The sequence below is a fragment of the Carlito syrichta genome, unplaced genomic scaffold (assembly GCF_000164805.1).
Source record: "Carlito syrichta isolate Samal-C Ts95f unplaced genomic scaffold, Tarsius_syrichta-2.0.1 Scaffold301633, whole genome shotgun sequence".
In the NCBI taxonomy this organism is placed as follows: Eukaryota; Metazoa; Chordata; class Mammalia; order Primates; family Tarsiidae; genus Carlito; species Carlito syrichta.
In genome coordinates, this window is record NW_007245729.1 from 317,157 (window position 1) to 331,456 (window position 14,300).

A 14,300-nucleotide genomic window follows, 5' to 3' on the forward strand; every position below is an offset into this window, starting at 1 on the left:
GGAATTGGCAGTAGTGGGAAACTGTCATGGGAAGGGGGGTGGGATTGGTAGTTGAGGGAAACTGCTAGGGGAAGGAGGGGCATACCTCATCAACAGGGGTAACTGCATAATCAATATTTGTATACCTAACCCTGAATTGTACCCCACATCTTTATAATTAAAAAAGAGATCTTTTTAAGTGAATTCAGCAGTATAAAACTGAGGTGATGATGTACTAAACATCGAGAGGTTGTTTTATTATCTTCCTGTTTTATAACCATAAGCAGAATGTTGGCTGATGGCTCACTTTGGTGATTAAAATGAGGAGGCTACAACGGAACTGAATTAGCTAAGTGTTGCCAGGATCATGCTTACCAACTCAAGATCGTGTGGAAGAGCTCAGAAGACGAAGGCCACTTTGAACAAGATTTGAGATGACTTTTGAGAGGACGTGTCAACAGCCACCCTCATTCTTCATAACTTCAGTGTCACAGGAAGAATTCTTTCGATATGCTGAAATTCCTGTGAGTTAAAACAACCCTTGTGGGGCAGCCATCTTGTTTCAGCAGAAACCAGGCAGTGTTGAGATTCATTTGGAAACTTTCTCTTGGGTTTGGTGTGGGGTAGATGGAAGGTCATCACAGCTTTCCAGTTTTGCAGAATCTCTTAGAGTGTTATGGAGCTGCTCAACTCCTAGGTACCAGGCCATCTCCCCAAATTTTCCCAAGTGTAATTTCCTCGTTCCCCACATGCCAGATGCTGAGGTCGGGACTTCATTAATATTCTCATGTCAGGAGCTGAAAAAATGTATTTCCTTCAAAATTTGTCTTGTCCGCCACACTGCAAGTTGAAAGTACAAAAGTGGATGACTGCTTTCTGAAATTGTGAATGGATGTTGCTTTCATACCTGGGAAGACCCAGAAGACAAGATCTCGGTCAGCAGAGGCTGGGTGGTCTGCATACATAGGTTCAGTTTTTTCGATTCAGTTTTATGTTTCTCTCCAGGAGTTTTAAAATGTAAGGTAAGATCCACTCAAAATGAAGCATGGCCATTTCAGTCCATCTAAAATGAAGGGAGCAAGCTGGAAAAATCATGCATGTTTCTGTTCATAGAAATAGATCTGAGATCACAAGACATCTGACTCTGCCAAACCCAAACCCAAACAGAGCAATATCAAGACACTTTTGGCCAAACCCAGAACACCCGAGAATGGGATGGCTGGGATTCTTTTCTCAAATTTGATCTGCTTTTCTACATTACCTCAAATATCAACACAATGTCCACATAGAACCAAATTCTTTTATTGGGTGACCCATGTTTCCTGTAGGAAAGAAGGCAATTTCCTCCTTAATAGTTTTAGCTGATTGGTCCTTCCCAGCACCTGGTTTAAGTTATAAAATTCATACAATCAGGATTTAAGAATAGGTTTCTTTTCCATGTTACTTTTCCTTACCTAAGTGCCACAACCTGCTAAAAATGGTCATTTGTTAATTTCCTTAATTTCTTCCATTTTCCTCTTCACAGGTCTATTTTACATCCACTCTTTTCTTTCCTTTTTTTTTTTCAGTGATGCCTTAAATTCTTATTGCTTGTCACTTTTTGAGTGCTATGGTATTTTGACGATCTCTTTCTCGTTGGTTTGATGGATTGCTTTATTCCTGTTTCTTGTCCACATATTGAATTCTCCATGTCCTTCTTTCATAACACGTCATTATGGAAAATTGGGCTTTAATATTTTCCAACTCTTTTTTAAAAAATAGTTTTCTGTCTTGTGTTTTTAGAACGATACTGTTACAAGTTCTCAAGTATTGCCAAAAGGAATCAATTAACATTTTCCCTAGACTTCATCTTGGAAATAAAAAAGATAATTTTCTCCAGGCTAGAAAATGAAACAGAAAATTGTCCATGTGTTCATCCTAGTCAATTCAAATTTTGAATTTGAAAATAATGTTTGTTGAGAAAATTTACAGACAAAATGAGGCAATTAAGAAAAGAATATCAAGAATTACTTTTTATAATTAGTTAAGCGATGTAAGAACAATCAAGTAGTAACCAGATCATTAGAAAAATACTTTTTTAAAAACTGACTTAGAGTATATAAAAACTCTGACACTTAAAACTTATTTTACTGTCTTGTCTGAAAGACTGGAAGCACAATATTCTTGAAAGTATTTGAACAAGCTTGCATTTTTTATGCTCATATGTAAATATCTGCTTGTAAATGTCATTAAAGTAATTATTCAAATATATATTGAAAGAATGAGGGTCACGTTACATGCGATTTCAACATCTTCCTCTGTGATAACATCTTCTTTGGTTTAGTATTATTTAAAACATTCTTTGCCTTACAACAACTAACCTAAGTCTTGGAATAAATGCTGAGATGAAATCAAACTACTGCAAAGTAGCAACATTAATGAGATATGGTCTGCTTATTTTTTCCTCTGGAGTATCATCATTTTAATACTAGGAGTTTCAAATCAATTTCTTTTTCCATTAGAGCACCCAGAAGCTATAAAATCAGATATTAGTAGTAAGGAAGATTTATTACAAAAGTTATATATTGAATTATCTATTCCCAGAGACCTAGCATAGTCAGATTCTGCAGTGAATTTCTTGAACAATTATCTTGGGGATTTTTTGTTTGTTTTGTATAAAATCAGCACTATTTCATCTATCCAAATATGTTACAGCAAAAATAGGCTTCGAAATCTTTCCATCATTAACAAATACCTATAACTCTTGAAAATCTTTAGTAACTATGAAATCTCCCATTTCAGTCTTCTCTTTATACTTTTATTTATTTATTTATTTATTTTAGTTGGAGTTTCACTCTGTCACCCAGACTGGAGTGCAGTGGCATGCTCCCGGCCACTGCAGCCTCAACCTGCTGGGCTCTGGCAGTCCTTCCTCCTCAGCCTTACAAATAACCAGAACTGCAGGCATGTGCTACCACACCTGGCTATTTTTTTATTTGTTGTGGAGACGAGGTCTCACCAAGTTCCCGGGGTGGGTCACGAACCCGCGGGCTCAGGCAATCCACTCGCCTTGGCCTCCAAAGTGCTGGGATTACAGGCTGAGCCACCAAGCCCGGCCTATACTTTTATTTTTATAGTAATATAAAATCCCCTTTTAAATTATATTCTATAGATTTAAAAAGTGTTCTATACATTCTCTTTGTGAAAAATTCAGACAGTATAAATTAAACTAGTTTCTTTCAACCCTGTACTTCCAGTCCTGGTTCCCTTCATATGGTTAACCAGTGTTATCAGCTCTTCGTATATAATTCTGAATCTTTTATTTCTTTTGTTCTTTTTCATCTATTTCTATATTCTATATCTATATAATCATTTCATTGGACACTATAAGCATAATGACTAATGCCTACCCACATTTTTCAGAGGTCATTAAAATATTTAAGGCCCACTGAGCACGGTGGCTCACGTCTGTAATCTCAGCCAAGGTGAAAGGATTTCCTAAGCTCAGGGGCTCGAGACCAGCCTGGGCAACTTGGTGAGACTTTGTCTCTACAATAAATCAAAAATAGCCAGACGTGGTAGCGTGTGCCTGTGGTTCCAGCTACTTGGAAGGCTGAGGTGAAGGATTGCCTGAGCCCAGCAGGTCAAGGCTGTGGTGGCTGTAAGCATGTCACTGCACCCTAGTCTGGGTGACAGAGTGGGACTCCGACTCAAAAAAAAATATTAAGACCTAAAGTTTTTTTATCACCTCTAAAGTATATTACAAAACTTGAAAGTAATGTTTAAAACTCTATCAAATTATTAAGCAAGTCACTATATTTAAAAACATGGTTAGGTTAGATTTTCCTTTCTTCACAAATGTTCCTAAGTACGAATGATAATTATTGACAACTCATAACTAATTGCAAAGTAAATAAGTGACTTGCAATCAATATTTTTAAAAGCAAAATTAGTAAAATCTATCTTAATTTTTGCATAAAAATAATATTTAAGAAAGAGGTCCCAAATTATGTGGAGTAGTGTCTTTAAAATTTCAGACTGTCGAGGGCCTACTCATTTCTTTTCTTTTCTTTTTTGTTTTAGAGACAGGTCTCACTTCATCACCCTGGTTGGAGTGCAGAGGTGTGATCATAGCTCACTGCGGCCTCAACTTCCTGGGCTCAAGTGATTCTCCCACCTCAGCTTCCCAAAGTGCTGGACTTACAGATATGAGCCACTGGACCTGACCACATTTCTTAAAATAGCCCTATAAAAATATATAGCATTCTTTTGTGTATTTTTTCTTGAAAACTTACTTTACTCACTTAAATGTCTTAGAGATTTTCAATTAGAGTAGATGTATATCCAGCTGCTTGATTTGCAACTGGCTGCTAATATTTCGTGGTGCTACTGGGAAGTGGAAGTTTGGTGGAATATAGTTATCCATGGAAATGCGTGGATAATGTTGATTCTTCTTTTTAAATGTTGATTCTTTTTGAGTTGGAGTCTCACTCTGTCACCCAGGCTGGAGGGCAGTGGCATTCTCCCAACCACCGCAGCCTTGATTGCTGGGCTCAGGCGATCCTTCCTCCTCAGCCTTCCAAATAGCTGGAACTACAGGCACGTGCCACCATGCCTGGCTAATTTTTTGATTTATTGTAGAGATGAGGTCTTGTCAAGTTGCCCAGGCTGGTCTTGAACCTGCAGGCTCAGTCAATCCTCTCTTCTGGGCCTCCCAAAGTGCTGGGATTAGAGGTGAGTCACTGCGCCCAGCCTTAATGTTCATTCTTAAAGACTATCAAACATAAGCAAGAATTCAGAACTATGTGTGATGACAAATAAAAACCCTGAAAAAAGAAACAGGTATCATATTTCACCACGGGCAGCTTGGAGGCAACATCCAGAATGGGCTATTAACTTGGTCACTCACTTACTCTGTCAGGGCATGCTGGGATTCTAATATGTGCTTCTCACTGTGCTGGGTATTGGGGAGGTAGTGCTGTAGGATACAAAGCCCATTTCCATGGAACTGATAGTCTAGCTTAGAGGACAGATACTGTACAAAAATGTGTAATGGTTCTTACCACAGGGAAAGCAGAGGATATACTTACCCATGTTAGGAGTTCACCAAGGCCCCCTAGAGGAAGTAACATTTGATGACTTGATGGTTGAATTGGATTTTGCCCAGCCACATGGAAGTGGCAGTCTGGATTAGGGAAAAGAGCATTACAGGCCAAGGGAGTAGCATGTGGGAAGGCTTAGGAGGAAGAGGGAGTGTGGCCATATGTATATTAATGACAAGCAGGGGAAAACGGAGGCAGGAGAGCAGGACAGATGTCAGACTGGAGGGCTGTGAAGGAGGTAGGGAGCTGGGTTTCCGTTGCTTCTTTTTTTTTTGAGTTGGAATCTCACTTTGGAGTCTCACTCTGTCACCCAGCCTGGAGTACAGTGGCATGCTCACGGCCACCCCAGTGTCAACCTGCTGGGCTCCAGTGATCCTTCCACCTCAACCTTCCAAGTAACTGGAACTACAGGCACGTGCTACCACGCCCGGCTAATTTTTTATTTATTATAGAGATGAGGTCTTGCCAAGTTGCCCAGGCCAGTCTCAAATCCACAGGCTCAGGGAATCCACTCGCCTCGCACTCCCGAAGTGTTTACAGGCTGAGCCACCGACTCTGGCCTCCATTGCTTCTAAAGGCGATGGAAAGTCATCCAGGGTTTGGAAAAGAGCAGTTGCATGGTCACTTTGCCTCTTAGAAAGATAACTGGAGTGATGGATGGATTGGCAAGGAGCCAGGCTAGAGGCAGAAGGACCAGTGTGGAGGTTGCTGCAATAATTCAGATGAAAAATGAAGAAGACCTGGGGTAAGGTAGAAGAGAGAAATTTCCTGACTGAAGCTGCAGAACCAGCCAGCAGGGTCCATCTGTGCTGACACTTCTTGGCCCTGGTAAATCCCGGATTAGAATAGAGGGCTTGGCCCATCTGATCCTCAGGTAGCCCAATGATTGAAACGTGATGCCATCCACCAGATGCAATTTCATGGTTACAGGAAAGATGGGAAAGACTGGGTTCAAATACTCCTACAGAGCTGCCGGGATGTGTTCCTTTGATTGCAGACCAGGAGTCTGGTGACTGGCAACTCTTGGGCTTCCCACAGAAAGATTTTTTCCCCCACACAGTGTTTCTCTGTTAAAAATTAAAATGATCAATAATTTGCTCTTGTGATAGTTTATATTAAAATCTGGATTTTCAATCTCTAGAAAATCAGATATGGTTACATTGCATTTCCATTCCTATCTGGTAACATTAAACCCATTTAGATGAGGCCTAGGCTCTTTTTTTTTGCCACATTCCTTACCATTCTCTATTGCCTTCCTGGTTCGGAGTATCATTTTCTTTTCTTTTTTGAGTTAGAGTCTCACTCTGTAGCCCAGACTGGAGTGCAGTGGCACACTCACGGCCACCGCAACCTCGACCTACTGGGCTCACGTGATCCTTCCACCTCAGCCTTCCAAGCAGCTGGAACTACAGGTGTGCGACACTATGCCCAGCCAATTTTTAAAAAATTTATCGTGGAGACAAGTTCTCGCCAAGTTACGTGGGCTGGTCTCTAACCCATGGACTCAGGCAATCTACTTGCCTTGGCCTCCCAAAGTGCTGGGATTACAGGCTGAGCCACCAAGCCTGACCTGGAGTATCATCTTCTAATCATAATCAGTATGATTTACTAATCATGATACTTGCCCTGTTATGTGACATTTCTCACACCTAGCTTGGCTTTTAAAACTTTGTCTCCTGCTTAGTCCTAAAGACATTGAAATTTGTGATCCTCCTTCCAGTGTTATTTAAAAACTCTGATTTGGTTTTAATTTACCTTCTTTAAGTTAACAAGCACTAAGTCTCTGTCCTATAAACTTTACATTTAACCTGGAAAAAGGCACACATATTCATTGATTCATTCATTCATTCAATAATCCTTGAGTACCTGCTATGTTCAAAGCATTGTGTTAGGCACTGGGATACAATGACAGATAAAGCAACTCCAGCCCCTGCCCTCATGATTTTACAGTCCAATTATAATATAATAATATTATTCTTATTAAAACAACATTAGCACTGTATAATAATCACAAGGCAATTCAAGTATAAAAAGACAAAAATTTGCTGAGAAAGTAAGTGGTCACTTTGAGAAAATGGAAGAGGAAGCCTTAATTTACATAAACAACTAAGGAAACTTCCCGAAATGTCAGACATGCTCCCTGCTCTTGGAGTGGGCAGGCAATTGGAGGTTCTGAAGTACATCTCTGCTGCAGAACTGGAAGATGTCACACCAGAATTACATGGAACACTTCCTTTCCGAGATTCAGATTCAACTCTGAATTGCCATGAACATAAGTGAACCATCCTCTTACGATTGTGAAGTCATCTTTTCCTACCGCTGGGCCTTAAGACTGTCCACAGGAGCATGGATTTTTACTGCCCTGTTCTATGTCATTGGAAGAAGTCCCTTAATCTCTCTGTCATTGGAAAAGCCTCAACATCCTCTTCTGTTAATGATCTCTGGGTCCCTTCAACTCTAAAGTCCTGTGACCTGTGAACGAAAGGGCTAAAAATGCATGGCAAAGGCTTCAGGGTGTTACCAGGTATTATCCTTCTCGCCTTGATGAGAACCAAAATCTCTGAGAGATGGGATAAATTTGAGAAGTTGAGCTCTTAGGCTCTGGTTTTTGAAGGAATTTGAGGATTTCGTTCATGGGCGAAACTTAACAAGGTGTCCTAGGTTGAGGACATGCAAGAAAAGCAAAGATATAAGAAATGGCCATAAAAAGAAAGAGATGCCAGCCATAGGTGCCAACTAATGAGAGGGCTGGCACCAGCAGAGCACAAGAGAGAGGCTCAGAGAGATCCAGTGTGGCTATAAACTGAAGAGATTAGATCCCAGAGTAGAGAGTTTAGTCTGGACCCAATGAGAAGATCGATGTAATGTTTTAAGAAAAGTATCAGATTAACTCTGTAGATCAGGCTTTCCCACTACCACCCCTGATGCCATTGATCAGCAGTTTTCAAAGCCACCCACATGGCATCTGGGCAGAACCTCCTAAGTCTCCATGCAATAAAGGCCTGGTAACATTTGAGTCATAAAGGAATTAGTCACAGCCTAGAACTCATTGAGTTGTGATAAATAAAACTGTGATTGAAATGATGTTATGAATGCAAGCAACTTTACAGTCAGACAGATTTTTTTAAAAAGCCAATAGCTGACAAAATTTTTATCAGTTACCAGTCTGAGTCAATCCAATTAATTGGCCATTATCAACCTCTTTTCTCTTCCTTCTTGACTAAGAAAACACAGGTCTGTCAACCACAAATAAGAGAAGAAAGGGGTAGAGTGAATTTATTTCTAAACTGTCTGATTTACAGTATTGTCTTCATGGTTATTTGCAAATAGCAGGTAGGGCATTGGTTTCCCTAATTCTTTGGCTCAAGAAGTTTGAGGCCGGGCTTGGTGGCTCAGCTTGTAACCCCAGCATTCTGGAGGCTGAGGTGAATGGACTGCCTGAGCCTGTGGGCTTGAGACCAGCCTGGGCAACTTGACAAGACCTCATCTGCAATAAATAAAAAGATTAGCCGGGCGTGATGGCCCGTGCTTGTAGTTCTGGCTACTTGGAAGGCTGAGGTGGAAGGATCGCCTGAGCCCAGCAGGTATGAGGTCTTGTCAAGTTGCCCAGGCGGGTCTCGAACCCGCGGGCTCAGGCAATCCATTCACCTCAGCCTCCCAAAGGCGCGAGACTACAGGCTGAGCCACCGAGCCCAGCTAGAGATTGAGTTTTCTAAAGTCTCTCACATCTTTTAAAAGTAAATATATATATATATACTTTTGGGTCATCACTATATATATATATAGTGCCTATAAATGCCTATACTATGCTGGCAGAGTAGAATTGGGATTATAAGAAACAAAAGATTTCTTTTTTTTTAAGTCGGAGTTTTGCTCCGACACCCAGGCTAGAGTGGTGCAGTGGCACACTCACGGCCACCCCAGCATCTACCTGCTGGGCTTCAATGATCCTTCCACCTCAGCCTTCCATGTAGCCAGAACTACAGGCGCATGCCGCTATGCCCGGCTAATTTTTTTATGTACTGTACAGACACAGTCTCGCCAAGTTGCCTAGGCTAGTCTCAAACCCCTGGTCTCAGGCAATCCTCTCGCCTCAGCCCGCCAAAGTGCTGAGATTAAAGACTTGAACCACTGCACCCGGCCCAAAAGATTTCTAAGTTAAAATAATTTAAGATACAAGGTTAAAACCTGCCGGGGTCCCTGGGACATTACTAGACTTTCCAAAGCACTAACTTTGTTTAGGAGCAACTTTGTTTAATAGTTTTATGTCTTCTAAATTTGAGAATTATCAACACAACAAGATGCTAGCCACCAGAAGCACACACTGAACTCAATTTAGAAATTCCTTGGGAAAAAAATACCTCATTTTGATACATTTCCTTATAGGCTTTGTTTATCTTTAGGAATGAAGTTACTTCCATTTCCACTTTGTGGATAGTCAAGAGAATACCTAGTTCATGGCAGCATCTTAAAGCAAAGGAAAATGTAAGTCACTTTAAGGGTTCAAATAACTTGTAGAGACTTTTGGTGGGGAAATAGAAGAGAAATGACAGAGAATTTATACATCTAAGTTGTTTGAAGTCATTTTTTGATACTTTGAAAATAGTTATAGTGTGAGTGGTGCAAAGTCAACTCCAGTTTATCTGGTTAAAAGTTGGGGCAGGCCGTGCTCAGTGGCTCAGCCTGTCATCCCAGCACTTTGGGAGGCCAAGGCGAGTGGATTGCCTGAGCCCGTGGGGTTCGAGACCAGTCCGGGGAATTGGTGAGACCTCATCACTACAATAAATAAAAAATTAACCGGGAATGGTAGCACGCACTTGTAGTTCTGGCTACTTGGGAGGCTAGGGTGGAAGGATCGCCCAGCAGGTCGAGGCTGTGGTGCCCAGGAGCATGCCACTGCACTCTAGTCTGGGCGACAGGGTGAGACTCCACTCAAAAAAAAAAGAAAAAGTTGGGGCAGTCGCTCTAACGAAAAAACTTTGTGCTTCTGAAAAATGGAGAAACAACACATTAAAACACTGACAAAACTCATATCAGAGGTGTGTCCCACTTGCTACAAAGGACAAAAGATAAGGTTTGTTCCATGTAAGGAGAACTTTTGTAAATAAAAATCATATTTGAAGTGTAATAATCAAGATCCTACTTAAATAATTCTACCCTTCAATCTATCTTCTACATCATCTCTAAAATGATCTTAACACAAATTCTTACAAATCAGAGCATACCACTACTTTTCTTTCTAAAAATGTTCAGTGATTTCCTATTGTCAACTCTTACTTTCTCTGTTTCCAGAATCTTCCATTTTCATGCTCCAACTGCAGTAACAGCAACAACAAACTTCTCGCTCTTGTGACATGTGAGTCCTTTGGTAATTACATCTAAGAGGTCTTCTAGATTGAAGCACCATGAATGCAGACAAAACCATGGCAACACACTGGTTTTTAGAAAATGTTCTCTTACTTTTCTATTTTGTCATCCTTGAGGAAAGCTATCCCTTTTTATCTGGGGAACTCATTCATTTCCACTTGAAGCATCACCTCCTGGGACCTGCAACAGTCAACTGTTCTGACCTTCATCCTGAAGCATTTGTTCTTCAGCCCATTTTAACAACTAGATGTTACTGTAATTCTGCCCAAATACATTGGTCTCCTCCAGTACACTCTGATATCGGTGAGGACGGTGAACCCTGTTTTAATCAGTTTTATATCTACAGTACCTGAAATACAGTCAGTACTTGAAAATATCTATTGAAAAAAAGACCTTATAAAACAATGGTAAATCTCTTGATAAAATGAAGAACTGTTTTTTGGATGTACATAACCACACACAGATCCACTTGGTTAAAAGTCAGAATATGCCTGTTAGGTTTCTGTTAATTGGGTGCAACAATATGTCATGTTGCTTCAGGGAGAACAACAGAAAAATAACCTCAGATGTTCCCAGGCCTGAAACAGTGGTCTATCCACCAGAATGTAAAAACTGATTGTGAAAAGCGGTGGAAAGGAAAACGAAAATCCCAGACTTCAATCTATTTTGTGATTAATTTCAACTTCTGTCCTTTTAACAGACTGGAAAAGGTGTAATGAGATTGTCTGGTTTGAGATTCCTCTCCTCTCTCTAAAAGACAATCCGTTATCCACAGCAATATCCAGAAGGCTGGAGGTACTTTTGAGAGGGAATTTGCTGCTTAGAATTTTAGTGTTGTGGGTATCAATGTCCTCTTCCCCTCCTCTTCAACAATTCAAGTTTAGCTGATACCTGTGAGACACACCTCAAAATGCTGTCCCTCAAGGAGGCCTTTTTTTGGTTAACCTTTCAACATTAGCTTCCCAGTCAAAAATTGCTTCTTACTTGCTGTTATTGATTGACTGGAAAAACATTCCTAAGCATTTCGTATATCTGTTCAGGATTCTGAATTATAATGAAATCTTCCTTAGGAATGAGTGTTCCATTTATTTTCTTTTCTTTCTTTTGTGTCAGAGTCTCACTCTGTCGTCCAGGCTGGAGTGCAGTGGCACGCTCATGGCCACCCCAACGTCAATCTGCTGGGCTCAGGTGATCCTTCCACCTCAGCCTTCCAGGTAGCCGGAACTATAGACATGCACTACCACGTCTGGCTAATTATTTGATCTATTGTAGAGACGAGGTCTCGAGGTCTCATCAAGTTGCCCAGGTTGGTCTAGAACCCCTGGGCTCAGGCAGGCCTCTCGCCTCAGCCTCCCAAAGTGCTGGGATTGCAGGCTTGAGCCATCACGCTTGGCCTATTCCATTTCTTTAATATCCTCTGTCCACAAAGTCTCAGTCTATTCTGTGTTGCTATAACAACATACCTGCTGGGTCATTTACTTACTTACTTATTCAATTATTTATTTATTTGAGTCAAAGTCTCACTCTGTCCCCCAGGCTGGCGTGCAGTGTCACTGCATCCTTGACCTGCTGGGCTCATGAAATCCTTTCACCTCAGCCTTCCAAGTAGCTGGAATCACAGGCACACGCCACCATACCTGGATATTTTTTTTACAACTTTTAGAGAGAAGATCTTGCCAAGTTGCCCATGCTGATCTCGAACCTCTGGTCTCAGGCAATCCTTTTGCCTCTGCCTCCCAAAATGTTGGGATTATAGGCATGAGCCAGAGCAGAAGTTGGGTAATTTATAAAGAAAAAAGTTTATTTGGCTACTGACTTTCATCACCAAAGTCAGTAACTTCTGCTTCCCTGTGAGCTATCTTCAGCATGGCATTGGTGTTTGTTAGTTTCTTCAATGTTTTAAACCTGTTGTATCAATGGAAATAGTTGTATTTATATCACAATGCGCCATGTTCCCTTTCCACACTTGATTTTACAGCAGGAAGCCTTCTTGAAAAATTCTGCTCATTAAGGGAGGAAGTTAATTGGTTTCTATTAATGGCTCAGATATTCATCTCATCATCTGATTTTAATTTAGACTATTTTTTTCCATATGGTAATTGCAGATTCCCCTGCCCTGGATATGTCACAGGGTAGAGTGTTTTCTCCTAAACAGTTGAAATAAATGATAAAAAACCACTCCCATTGTATAAAATGAATGCTTCTTGCTTCTTAACTCTCTGTGTAATGCTTCTGTCTTTGGTCCCACACAGAATTAGTGTCTGAACTTTGACTTTTATATTATTGTACATATCCTACAAACAGAAATTTACATTTTTTTAACCACTCCAAGAACAAGAGAAGAGTAAAGTTTAACATTAAGTGCCCTCTAGATTGGGAAGGAGCGTCAATCATGGTGTACACTGGGGAGAGAAGTCTCATTTTAAATGAATGGTGTCTTACAGAGGAGAGTTGGCTGGAGGTTAATATGTATAGCAAAGCAAAAGTTTAAGCTACAGTTCAGTTCTCCCAAGGAAACAGCTCAAAAAAACGGCATAAACAGACTACATTCAGATAGGTTTCAGTTTATTAATGGCTACAGGGGAAGAATTCTATTGTACAGAATTGTTTATTGTCATGGTATCTCATACCATACTCTGTTTGGAGATTTTTTCAGTATAAGTGGAAAGAATTGGGAAGAAATGGCACGGGGGTCTGTGGGAGGACCCTCCCCATCTTCTTCATCAGAAGGTTTCTCCAACATTTTTCTCAGTGCACACCAGTGAAGATGTCTTCTGTCTGTGTGTTTCCTGGCTGTATATGTGAGGCAGGTTGCAAGGATCCTGTTTGAAAGTAGCCATAATTCAAAAAGTGTGGTGGTAGAACCTGCACTGAAAAGGGGCCTTGGCCAGGTGTGATGGCTCACGCCTGTAATCCTAGCACTTTGGGAGGCCGAGGTGAGATAATTGCCTGAGCTTACGAGTTCCAGCCCAGCTTGGGCAACTTGGCGAGACCTCATCTCTACAACAAATAAAAAAATTAGCCAGGCACGGTGGTATGTGCCTGTAGTTCCAGCTACTTGGAAGGCTGAGGCAGAAGGATCCCCTGAGCTCAGCAGATCGAGGCTGCGGTGGCCGGGAGCAGTGTGTCACTGCACTCCAGCCTGGGCTACAGAGTGAGACTCTGACATCCCCCTCCTCCAAAAAGGGCCTTAGCAAGGTGAGATTCTATTTGTATTTTTAAAAATCCCTTTTCTAGATAATGATTTCCATTCTCTGCCTCTCCCCTCCCCAACTTTTTTACAATCTCATTTTAGAATTGTACAATTCCTTAACTTATTTTTGGAAGTAAATGATGGTACTTCAGCTAGCATCAAAGTTATGAAATTATCTAAAGAAAGAGACTTTAAAAAATATATCTAGTCATGGGAGAGGTTCTCAAGTAGTGAATGCTTAATTATATTTGTCATTTATTTATATTTTTCATTTTATTTCACACCTTTTTTGATTTTCCTCAATGTAATGCATGCACAGTGTTAAAAAATAAGATAATTAATGAAGTTTGGTACAGAGTTGGTGCTCAATAAAGTTCTGTTGAATGAATGCATGGATTAGTTGAAGAATTATAAATGTTTCCCTAGCCCTAACTCTAGTTCCAATTTCTAAAGACAAGTACTTTCTTTTTTTTAAGATTTGTTATTTAATGATGTGGGGTACAATTCAGGGTTAGGTATACAAATGTTCATTATGCAGGTACCTTTGTTGATGAGATGTGCCCACTCTCTCCTGGCAGTTTCCAACTACTGCCAATCCCACCCCAGCAAGTTCTTAATTTTGTTCTTCTTTATGGCTTCGTAATCTTCCATTGTGTATATGTACAACATTTTTTTTTTTG